Below are 13149 nucleotides of genomic sequence, written 5' to 3' on the forward strand. Positions count from 1 at the left end.
CCCTTCACCAGAGTTTCCTCTGGCTTTGCCCTGCTCAGGCATAGTTCACCATCTTTCGGGTCCCAACAGGTGTGCTCGCACTCGAACCCTTCGCATAAGCTCAAGGTCGGTCAATGATGCACCCCCCAGAGAGGGGATCTCACCTGTCAGCTTCCTTACGCCTTGCAGGTTTTCAAACTCGCCACCTCGCACACATGTTAGACTCCTTGGTCTGTGTTTCAAGATGGGTCGAATGGAAAGCCCGCCAACCAACACCACGAGCGTGCATGTGCACACGGCCCACCACAAGGGCGCACACTTCGTTCCTTTACCACTGCAGCGGCAAACCAATAGGTAGTAATCCACCCACACTTGTGACGATGCAGCAGCCCGTATTGGTTTGCACCTCAATTCGAGCGGCGGACCAGCCTGAGCCATTCTACATCCGACCGAGACGCATCAACAGCCTCCATCCACTTCCCTCCCGGCAATTTCAAGCACTCTTTAACTCTCTTTTCAAAGTCCTTTTCATCTTTCCTTCACGGTACTTGTTCGCTATCGATCTCTCGCCCGTATTTAGCCTTGGACGGAATTTACCACCCAATTAGGGCTACATTCCCAAACAACCTGACTCACCGATAATGCCTTGTGATGCGGTAGGGTCCTGGGCCAATGGGGCTGTCACCCTCTCAGGCACCCCTTTCCAAGGGACTTGGCCCAGGTCCGCCGCTGAGGATGCTTCTACAGACTACAATTCAGGCGGCGCCGCCGCCCTATTTTTATGCTGGGCTCTTCCCGGTTCACTCGCCGCTACTAGGGAAATCCTTTTAAGTTTCTTTTCCTCCTCTTAATTATATGCTTAAAATCAGCGGGTGTTCTCGCCTGAGCTGAGGTCACAAAGTTGGAGCTAAATCCACCCTACCCCATGGGAGGACAAGAGAGAGTAAAGCAAGTTCGAGCGATGCCACACAATGCCCACATCAGCTAACGCCGACTGCCCATCGAAGGGGACAAGATCACTGCTCATCGACGCACGCCAGGAAACATCGCTTGAGGTATTTCAGCCGACCGCACAGCATGGGGCATGGACGACTAGCTCCGCTACTCCCTAGCATATTGCAGGGAGCACGTTTGAATGGGATGTGACGCCCAGACAGACGTGCCCTCGTCCGAGGCCTCGGGCGCAAATTGCGTTCAAAAACTCGATGATTCACGAGATTCTTCAATTCACACTAGGTATCGCATTTCTCTACGTTTTTCATCGTAACAAGAGCCGAGATATCCGTTGCCGAGAGTCGTTTCCACGTATTACCAAAAAATCAGCCACAAAAATGAATAGGGGCACCCCCCACAACAAATGTAAGGCCAAGGGGAAAAAGGAGGTAAAATGCATGAGAGAAAGAGAAACAAAGGTGTCTAACTCCTTCACAGGGGGAGGCTCAAATAGAGGACAATCTCCCCCAGCCCCACGCCCTCGCAAAAAGGGGAAAATGTGTGGAACAATGATCCAGAAGGACTAGGGTGGCCACCCCGAGAGCTCACACTACTTTTAGCCCTTCCCCAACACTAGCCTTGCGACCATACTCCCCCCAGAACCCAAACACTCTGATTTCTCAGAAGGTGCTAGTGGAGTCCTTAGAGCAACATCTGCAAATCCCTGGTCGGCATCATTTATGGTTGAGACTAGGACGGTATCTGATCATCTTCGAGCCCTCAACTTTCGTTCTTAATTAATGAAAACATCCCTGGCAAATGCTTTCACAGTGGTCCATCTTTCATAAATCCAAGAATTTCACCTCTAACAATGAAATACGAATGCCCCCGACAGTCCCTATTAAGCATTACTCCGGTCCCGAAGGCCAACACAATAGGACCAGACTCCTATCACGTTATTCCATGCTAATGTATTTAGAGCATAAGCTTTCTTTGAGCACTCTAATTTTTTCAAAGTAACAGCATCGAAACCACGACCCAGCCAATTAAGGCTAGGAGCATGCCACCGACAAAAGGGACGGAAGGGCAGGTGCACACCGAGTAGGCGGATCGACCCAAGATCCAACTACGAGATTTTTAACTGCAACAACTTAAAATACGCTATTGGAGCTGGAATTACTGCGGTTGTTGGCACCAGACTTGCCCTCCAATGGATCCTCGTTAAGGGATTGTACTCATTCCAATTACCAGACTCGATGAGCCCAGTATTGTTAATTATTGTTACTACCTCCCCATGTCAGGATTGGGTAGTTTGCACGCCTGCTGCCTTCCTTGGATATGGTAGCCGTTTCTTAGGCTCCCTCTCTGGAATCGAACCCTAATTCTCCGTCACCCATCACCACCATGGTAGGCCTCTATCCTTCCATCGAAAGTTGATAGGGAAAAAATTTGAATGAAGCATCGCCAGCACAAGGGTTGTGCGATCCGTCGAGTTATCATGATTCGCTGGAGAAGCGGGCAAGCCCGCGCCAACCTTTTATCTAAAAAATGCATCCCTTCCTAAGAGTCGGGACTTGGTGCACATATTAGCTCTAGAATTACTACGGTTATCCGAGTAGTATGGTACCATCAAAAAAACTAGAACTGATTTAATGAGCCATCCGTAGTTTCACAGTCTGAATTAGTTCATACTTAGACATGCATGGCTTAATCTTTGAGACAAGCATATGACTACTGGCATGATCAACCAGGTAGCACCCTCCCACTTCAAAGGGCATTCTGGGTGCTCTCTTACCGAGAGCCAACCTGAACACCCATCAAGTCAAAGAGATGTCAAAATATCATGTAAAACTTTTATGCCTTGCACCTCTTGCATCCCAAGAAGGAAGCACACGCAACATGCCAAGGACACGGCGAACAAATGGGCAGACCTGCCAAGCCACAATGCACTAGGGCCACTCCAGAGTTTGCAGCCACGGCCCAACCAACAAGAAAACGAGTGATCACTCACCCACTCCCTTAGAAATGATGCCTCCAAAGGCCTCCACGCCCCGCATGGAGGCCACCTAGGAGTCCACCCGGACAGCAGCAATGGTGGACGTCGATCACCCGATCGCCTACGACAGCCTCGATGCAAAGGAAAAAAATGGAGAATGACCAACCACGCAACCTCTATATTATAAATGAGCCACAACCCTCCCCGCCCCGCACCGAGGCCACCTAGAAATCCACCCGGACAGCAGCAACGATGTACCTCGATCTCCCGACTGCCTGCGGCAGCCTCGATGTGAAGGAAAAGGAAGGAAAATAAAAAGAGGATGACTGACTGCACAAATCCTATCATAGAGAGGCCATGCAAACCTCCCCGCGCTCGCAGTAATATCACCTAGGAGTCCACCCGGACAACAACAATAGTGGACCTCAATCAGATGATCACCTGCGGCAGCCTCGACACAAAGGCAAGGGAAGGAAATCATACAAGACAAACAGAGCCTGCAACCTCCCTCAAAAATTCCCCCCAACCCACCCCTCCTCACACAGGGGCCACCTAGGAGTCCACCCGGACAGTAGCAACGATGGATCTCGATCTCGTGATCGCATGCAGCAGCCTCAATGCAGAGAGGAAACGGAAGGAAATAAAACAAGACCAACCGAGCCCGTAACCACTCTTAGAAATGCCCCCCAAACCTCCACGCCACGCACCGAGGCCACCTAGGAGTCAACCCGCGACAGCAGCAACAGTGGACCTCGATCACTTGACCGCTTGTGGCAACCACGATGCGAAGGCAAAGGAAGGAAATAAATGCAAATCAAGAGGGTCGCTACACAATACAAGAACAAATATCCAAACAAGGGGAGGGATCGGGCAGCTCCGCACCCCACGCACCCTACGTACAGGCAACCTAGGAGATTTCCCACAGCTTTACCGACCGAACGATGAATAATTTTCCCCTATGGCCACCTCCACGCAAAGGAGGGAGGTCGAAGCGTTCCACCTCGAAATCCTTCTTCCAGATAGCCCCCACCATCGATGACTATAGTAGCAAGCCTCCTCCCCATTGGACCACGAGTGCATACACAATTGAAACAACAAGTGCCCCCCAACCCTCCTTGCAAAGAGGCCACCTAGGAGTCCACCCAAACAGCAACAACGATGGATTTCGATCGCATGACCACCTGCGGCAGCCTCAATGCAAAGGAAACAGAATGAAACAAAACAACAAGACCAACCAAGCCCACAACTTTTCTTAGAAATGCCCCCCGACCCTCCACACCACGTACCGAGGCCACCTAGGAATCCACCCGCGATAGCAGCAATGGTGGACCTCGATCACTTGACCGCCTATGGCAACCACGATGCGAAGGCAAAGGAAGGAAATAAATGCAAATCAAGAGGGTCGCTGCATAATACAAGAACACATATCCAAATAGGAGGAGGGATCAGGCAGCTCCGCACCCTACGCACCCTGCGTACAGGAAACCTAGGAGATGTCCCACAGCTTTACCGACCGGACGATGAATAATTTTCCCCTACGGCCACCTCCACGCAAAGGAGGGAGGTCGAAGCATTCCACCTCGAAATCCTTTTTCCAGATAGCCCCCACCATCGATGACTCTAGTAGCAAGCCTCCTCCCCGTTGGACCACGAGCACATACACAATTGAAACAACAAGTGCCCCCCAACCCTCCCATCCCCGCAGAGAGGCCACCTAGGAGTCCACCCGGAGAGAAGCAACGATGGACCTCGATCGCATGATCGCCTGTGGCAGCGTCAATGCAAAGGAAATGGAAGGAAACAAAACAACAAGACCAACCGAGCCCACAACCTCTCTTAGAAATGTGCCCCCCGACCCTCCACGCCATGCACCGAGGCCACCTAGGAGTCCACCCGGACAGCAGCAACGGTGGACCTCGATCACTTGACCGCCTGCAACAACCATGATGCGAAGGCAAAGGAAGGAAATAAATGAAAATCAAGAGGCTCACTACACAATACAAGAACATATCCAAACAAGAGGAGGGATCGGGCAGCTCCGCACCCCCCGTACCCTGCGTACAGGAAACCTAGGAGATTTCCCACAACTTTACCGACTGGACGATGAATACTTTTCCCCTACGGCCACCTCCACGCAAAAGAGGGAGGTCGAAGCATTCCACCTCGAAATCCTTCTTCCAGATAGCCCCCACCATCGACATAGCAAGCCTCCTCCCAATTGGACCAGGAGCGCATACACACAATTGAAACAACAAATGCCCATAAACATTGTGATGTAACATTTCCAACCACAAAAGCCTGCCACACATGCAAGATGCAAGGGAAGAGCTGACCCCTCGATCAAACATATGGGCCAAAACATCTATCAAAATCTCAAAGCCAACGCAACCACGAATGATGTGCACTTTGAAAGGAATTCCAACCCTTGACTTTACAATAAGGAGAACAACGCCTCACATCGCCCGACAAAAAAAGCAAGCAAGAGGGAGGGTAGGTGGTTTACAACCAAAACCCTTCCACGTCCCTCTTAAATGTATGCATCTCAACTGACAATGCCAACATGGAAAGAGTACAAGCACAAGACACCGGCACCATAAACATCTAAACAATGAAGAGGCTAGCCATCACAAGGAGCCACACCACAACCACCCATACAACTCGCAAAACTTGGAGCAGAAGGAGAATTGTTCACATATGCCTCTCGGGACAAGCATGGCCAACATTAACACTCATTCGCTACCGAGTGGGTATGGAGAGAAGATGAAAATCAAACACCCTACAAATGACCCAAGGCCATTCTTGAGGCAAACCCGAAAAACCAACTCAATTACAAACCCACCTTTCACACGAAAAGCAAAATCCTCCGCACCAAATAGGGAGGAGGTGAACAATATAACGAGGAGCCAATTTCAATGCAGTGACAAATGGCTGCCCAACCCAATCAAAATTCTCTATTCGCAACAACCGAGGGGCATGATAGTGACATAGGCACGATAGAGTTTTGGGGCTTCCATTCAGGACCGCAGCAACGAAGGCTCATAGGAACGCCGAGAAAACTTTCAACATTCTTATCTTGGGATGGGAAAGAGGGACGGGCATGGCAAACATTACCACTCATGTGCTACTGAGTGGGGATGGAGAGATGATGAAAATCGGACACCCTACAAACGACCCAAGTCCATTGTTCAGGCAAACATGAAAACACAGCTCGATTACCAACCCACCTTTCACACGGAAAGAAAACCTGTCACTGGTATCATCTAGAGGGGGACAAGGAGACCAAGACGAGCCAGGGAACCAAACCACAATAGCCCCTATAGCTCCAAGAACTTAGAGAGCAATTGTCCACATATGCCTCCCGTGACGAGCATGGGAAACATTATCGCTCATGCGCTACCGAGTGGGGATGGAGAGAAGATGAAAATCGGCCACCCTACAGACAACCCAAGGCCATCGTTCAGGAAAATGTGAAAACACAACTCGATTACCAAGCCACCTTTCACACGGAAATAAAACCTGTCACTGGTATCATCTGGATAGGGAACGAGGGGGACCAGGACGAGCCAGGGAGCCACACCAAAACATCCCATATAGCTCCAAGAACTTGGAGAGCGGAAGGGGAAGTGTTCACATATGCCTCCCAGGATGAGCGTGGCCAACATTACCGCTCATGCGCTACCGAGTGGGGATGGAGAGAAGATGAAAATTGGCTGCCCTACAAATGACCCAAGGCCATCATTTAGGCAAACGCGAAAACACAACTCAATTACCAACCCACCTTTCACACGGAAAGAAAACCTATCGCTGGTATCATCTAGAGGGGCATGACGAGACCAGGATGAGCCAGGGAGCCACCCCACAACAGCCCATACAACTCCAAGAACTTGGAGAGAGAAAGAGGAATTGTTAACATATGCCTCCTAGGACGAGCATGGCCAACATAATCGCTCATGCGCTACAGACTGGGGATAGAGAGAAGATGAAAATCGGCCACCCTACAAATGACCCAAGGCCATCATTCAAGCAAACACGAAAACACAACTCGATTACCAACCCACCTTTCACATGAAAAGAAAACCTGTCGCTGGTATCATCTCGAGGGGCACGAGGGGACCAAGATGAGCCAGGGAGCCACACCACAATAGCCCATACAGCTCCAAGAACTCGGTGAGCAGAAGGGGAATTGTTCACATATGCCTCCCTAGACGAGCATGGCCAACACTACCGCTCATGTGCTATCGAGTGGGGATGGAGAGAAGATGAAAATCGGTCGCCCTACAAACGACCCATGGCCATCATTTAGGCAAACGCAAAAACACAACTTGATTACCAACCCACCTTTCACACGGAAAGAAAACCTGTCGCTGGTATCATCTGGAGGGGCATGAGGGGACCAAGATGAGCCAGGGAGCCACACCACAATAGCCCATACCGCTCCAAGAACATGGAGGGCGGAAGGGGAATTGTTCACATATGCCACCCAAGATGAGCATGGCCAACATTACCACTCATGCGCTACCGAGTGGGGATGGAGAGAAGATGAAAATCGACTGCCCTACAAACGACCCATGGCCATCGTTTAGGGAAACGTGAAAACACAACTCGATTACCAACCCACCTTTCACAAGGAAAGAAAACCTGTCACTGGTATCATCTGGAGGGGTACGAGGGCACTAGGATGAGCCAGGGAGCCACACCATAATAGACCATACAGCTCCAAGAACTTGGAGAGTGGAAGGGGAATTGTTCACATATGCCTCCCAAAATGAGCATGGCCAACATTACCGATCATGCGCTACTAAGTGGGGATGGAGAGAAGATGAAAATCGGGTGCTCGAAAAACAACCCATGGCCATCGTTCAGGCAAACCCGAAAACACAACTTGATTACCAACCCACCTTTCATACGGAAAGAAAACCTGTTGCTGGTATCATTTGGAGGTGCACGAGGGGGACCAGGATGAGCCAGGGAGCCACACCACAATAGCTCATATAGCTCCAAGAACTTGGAGAGCGGAAGGGGAATTGTTCACATATGCCTCCCAGGACAAGCATGGCCAACATTACCGCTCATGCGCTACCGAGTGGGGATGGAGAGAAGATGAAAATCAGCCACCCTACAAACGACCCATGGCCATCGTTCAGGAAAACGCGAAAATACAACTCGATTACCAACCCACCTTTCACACGGAAAGAAAACTTGTCCCTGGTATCATCTGGAGGGGCACGAGGGGACCAAGACGAGACAGGGATCCACACCACAACAGCCCATACAGCTCCAAGAACTTGGAGAGCGGAAGGGGAATTGTTCACATATTCCTCCTAGGACGAGCATGGCTAGCATTATCGCTCATGCACTATCGAGTGGGGATGGAGAGAAGATGAAAATCAGTCGCCCGACAAACAACCCATGGCCATCGTTCATGAAAACCCAAAAATGCAACTCGATTACCAACCCACCTTTCACATGGAAAGAAAACATGTCGCTGGTATCATCTGGAGGGGCACGAGGGGGACCAAGACGAGCCAGGGAGCCACACCACAACAGCCCATACAGCTCCAAGAACTTGGAGAGTGGATGGGGAATTGTTCACATATGCCTCCCAGGACCAACATGGCCAACATTACCGCTCATGCGTTACCGAGTGGGGATGGAGAGAAGACGAAAATCAACTGCCCTACAAATGACCCATCTCCATCGTTCAGGCAAACCTGAAAACACAATTCGATTAGCAACCCACATTTCACACGGAAAGAAAACCTATCACTGGTATCATCTAGAGGGGCACAAGGGGGACCAAGACGAGCAAGGGAGCCACACCACAACAGCCCATACATCTCCAAGAACTTGGAGAGCAGAAGGCAAATTGTTCACATATGCCTCCCAAGCCGAGCATGGCAAACATTACCGCTCATGCGCTACCAAGTGGGGATGGAGAGAAGATGAAAATCAGCCACCCTACAAATGACCCAAGGCCATCATTCAAGCAAACACGAAAACACAACTTGATTACCAACCCACCTTTCACACGGAAAGAAAACTTGTCGCTGATATCATCTTGATTTTGCATGGGCGCCCGCACGAACGAAACAAAGCGATAAGGGAGAGATGGGAAAAAGAGAAGCACGAACATCCACAAAGCCAACCTTGGGTCACAACTTAGCATTTTTGATATGGGCTCATTGGCCCGTGTGCGCCCTCTCCCGAATGACCTGCCTGAATGAGTTGACACAGACGCCCTCAAATGACCCGCCTGAATGAATTTGCATGGGCGCCCGCACGACCGAAACGAAGCAACAAGGGAAAGCTGGGAACAAGGGAGAGCAGCGCAAATGAGCTACACGAACGTGCACAAAGCCAACCTCGGGTCACAACTTAGCATTTTTGATACGGGCTCATTTTCCCAGCCGCGCACTCGCCCGCATGACCAGCCAAAATGAGTTCACAAGGACGCCCTCAAACGACCCGCCTGAAGGAATTTGCATGGGTGCCCCCACTACCAAAACGAAAAGACAAGGGAGAGCCAGGAAAATGAGTTGCACGAACGTGCACAAAGCCAACCACAGATCACAACTTAGCATTTTTTATATGGGCTCGTTCGCCCGGGCGCACCATTGCCCGAACGAGTGCACACGGACACCTTAAACGACCCACCCGAACGATTTTGCATGGGCGCCCGCACGACCGAAACGAAGCGATAAGGGAGAGCCGGGAAAACAAGCTGCACGAACATGGACAAAACTAACCTCAGGTCACAACTCAGCATTTTTGATACGGGCTCGTTCGCCCGGGCGAGCGCTCGCCCGAACGACCCAACCAAACGAGTTCACACGGATGCCGTCAAACGACCCGCCTAAACGACAAAAACGAAGCGACAAGAGAGAGCTGGGAAAACGAGCTACATAAACGTGCACAAAGCCAACCTCGGGTCACAACTTAGCATTTTTTATACGGGTTCATTCGCCCCGACGCGCCCTTGCCTGAACGAGTTCACACGGATGCCCTTAAATGACATGCTCGAACGATTTTACATGGGTGCCCAAACGACCGAAACAAAGCGACAAGGGAGAGCTGGGAAAACGAGCTGCATGAACGTGCACAAAGCCAATCTCGCATCACAACTTAGCATTTTTTGATATGGGCTCATTCGCCCGGGCGCGCCCTCGCCCAAACAAGTTCACACGGGCGCCCTCAAACGACCCACCCGAATGATTTTGCATGGGTGTCCGAACGACTTATACGAAGCGACAACGGAGAGCTGGGCAAACGAGCTGCATGAATGTAGACAAAGCCAACCTCAGGTCACAACTTAGCAGTTTTGATACGGGCTCGTTCACCCGAGCACACCCTCGCCTGAATGACCAGCCCTAACGAGTTCACATAGGCGCCCTCAAACGACTTGCCCGAACGACCGAAACGAAGCGACAACGGGGAGCCGGGAAAACGAGCTGCATGATCGTGGACAAAGCCAACCTCGAGTCACAACTTAGCATTTTTGATACAGGCTCGTTCGCCCAGGTGCGCCCTCGCCCAAACGAGTTCACACGGGCACCCTCAAATGACCTGCCCAAATGATTTTGCATGGGCACTTGAACGACCAAAACGAAGCGACAAGGGAGAACCGGGAAAACGAGCTGCACGAACGTGCACAAAGCCAACCTTGGGTCGCAACTTAGCATTTTTTGATATGGGCTCGTTCGCCCAGGCGCGCCCTCGACCGAACGACCCACCTGAACGAGTTCACGCGGACACCCTCAAATGACCCACCTGAACGATTTTGCATGGGCACCCGAACGACCGAAACGACACGACAAGGGAGAGCCAGGCAAACGAGCTGCACAAACGAGCACAAATCCAACCTTGGGTCACAACTTAGCATTTTTTGATACGTGCTCATTTGCCCGGGCACGCGCTCAACCGAACGACCCGCCCGATCATGTTCACACGGGCGCCCTCAAATGACCCGCTTGAACGACTGAAATGAAGCGACAAGGGAGAGTCGGGCAAACAAGCTACACGAACGTGCACAAAGCCATCCTCGGGTCATAACTTAGCATTTTTTGATACGGGCTCATTCACCCGGGCACACCCTCAACCGAACGACCTACCCGAACGAGTTCACACGAACACCCTCAAACGACCCGCGCTGAACGATTTTGCATGGGTGCCCAAACGACCGAAATGATGCGACAAGGGAGAGCCGGGCAAACGAGCTGCACGAACGAGCACAAAGCCAACCTCGGGTCACAACTTAGCATTTTTTGATACGTGCTCGTTCGCCCGGGCACGCGCTCGCCCGAACGAGTTCACACGGGTGCCCTCAAATGACCTGCCCGAACAATTTTGCATGGGCGCCCAAATGACTGAAACAAAGCGACAAGGAAGAGCCGGGCAAACAAGCTACACGAACGAGCACAAAGCCAACCTTGGGTCACAACTTAGCATTTTTTGATACGGGCTCGTTTGCCCGGGCGTGCCCTCACCCGAATGACCCACACAAATGAGTTCACATGGGCGCCCTCAAACGACCCGCCCAAACGACCGAAACGAAGCGACAAGTGAGAGTCGAGCAAACGAGTTGCACGAATGTGCACAAAGCCAACCTCGGGTCATAACTTAGCATTTTTTGATAGGGCTCGCTTACCCGGGTGCGCCCTCGACTAAACGACCCACTCGAATGAGTTCACATGGACGCCCTCAAACGACTCGCCCGAACAAGGTCACACGAACTCCCACAAACGACCCGCACGGAACGACCGAAACGAAGTGACAATGGAGAGTCGGGCAAATGAGCTGCATGAACGTGCACAAAGCCAACCTTGGGTCACAACTTAGCATTTTTTGATAAAGGCTCGTTCACCCAGGTGCGCCCTCGCCCAAACGAGTTCACACAGGTGCCCTCAAACGACCCGCCCGAACGATTTTGCATGGGCGCCCGAATGACTGAAACAAAGCGATAAGGTAGAGCCGGGCAAACGAGCTACCCGAACGTGAAGAAAGCCAACCTCGAGTCACAACTTAGCATTTTTTGATACGGGCTCATTCGCCCGGGCACGCCCTTGACCGAACGACCCACCTGAACGAGTTCACACGGACACCCTCAAATGACCCGCCTGAACGATTTTGCATGGGCACCTGAACGACTAAAATGACACGAAAAGGGAGAGCCGGGCAAATGAGTTGCACGAATGAGCATAAAGCGAACCTTGGGTCATAACTTAGAATTTTTGATACGTGCACGTTCGCCCGGGTGGGGGCTCGCCCGAACGACCCGCCCGAACGAGTTTACATGGGCGCCCTCAAACGACTCGCCCGAACGACTGAAACGAAGCGACAAGGGAGAGTCGGGCAAACGAGCTGCACGAACGTGCACAAAGCCATCCTCGGGTCATAACTTAGCATTTTTTGATGCGGGCTCATTCGCCCGGGCGCGCCCTCGATCTAACGACCTACCCGAACAAGTTCACACGGACGCCCTCAAACGACCCGCCTGAATGATTTTGCATGGGTGCCCGAACGACCGAAATGATGTGACAAGGGAGAGCCGGGCAAACGAGCTGCACGAACGAGCACAAAGCCAACCTCAGGTCACAACTTAACATTTTTTGATACGTCCTCATTCGCCTGGAAACGCTCTCGCCTGAACGACCTACCCGAACGAGTTCACATGGGCGCCCTCAAACGACCTGCCCGAATGATTTTGCATGAGCGCCCAAACGACCGAAACAAAGCGACAAGGGAGAGCTGGGAAAACGAGCTGCACGAACGAGCACAAAGCCAACCTCCGGTCACAACTTAGCATTTTTTGATATGGCCTCATTCGCCCGGGCACGCCCTTGCCCAAACGACCCGCCCAAACGAGTTCACACGGGCGCCCTCAAACGACCCACCCGAATGACCGAAACGAAGCGACAAGGGAGAGTCGGGCAAACGAGTTGCACGAACGTGCACAAAGGCAACCTCGGGTCACAACTTAGCACTTTTTGATACGGGCTCATTCGCCCGGGTGTGCCCTTGACCGAACGACCTGCCCGAATGAGTTCACACGGACGCCCTCAAACGACCCGCCCGAACGAGTTCACACAGACGCCCTCAAATGACTCGCCCAAACGAGTTCACACGGACGCCCTCAAACAACCCGCCCGAATGACCGAAATGAAGTGACAACAGAGAGCCGGGCAAACGAGCTGCACGAACGTGCACAAAGACAACCTCGGGTCACAACTTAACATTTTTTGATA

The 13149-nt window shown here is 51.7% G+C and overlaps 2 non-coding genes and 1 pseudogene across 2 annotated transcripts in view; all 3 read right to left on the minus strand.

Moving 5' to 3' along the window:
• The window catches only part of LOC149265730 (25S ribosomal RNA), a 3409-nt gene extending 2534 nt beyond the window's left edge, over positions 1-875 (minus strand). The window contains exon 1 of the ribosomal RNA XR_016261377.1: positions 1-875. This exon is cut by the window's left edge and continues 2534 nt beyond it. This is a non-coding gene — a ribosomal RNA (25S ribosomal RNA).
• A 247-nt stretch (positions 876-1122) lies between these two features.
• On the minus strand, positions 1123-1276 carry LOC149265731 (5.8S ribosomal RNA). The gene has a single exon (XR_016261354.1). It is a non-coding gene; the product is annotated as a 5.8S ribosomal RNA (ribosomal RNA).
• Positions 1277-1479: 203 nt separating this feature from the next.
• Positions 1480-2666, minus strand: LOC149265732 (18S ribosomal RNA; annotated as a pseudogene).
• Positions 2667-13149: the final 10483 nt, after the last annotated feature.

Source organism: Pinus tabuliformis, chromosome 6 (assembly GCF_031772625.1).
Source record: "Pinus tabuliformis cultivar Carrire ecotype Pingquan chromosome 6, CPIR1, whole genome shotgun sequence".
Classification (NCBI taxonomy): Eukaryota; Viridiplantae; Streptophyta; class Pinopsida; order Pinales; family Pinaceae; genus Pinus; species Pinus tabuliformis.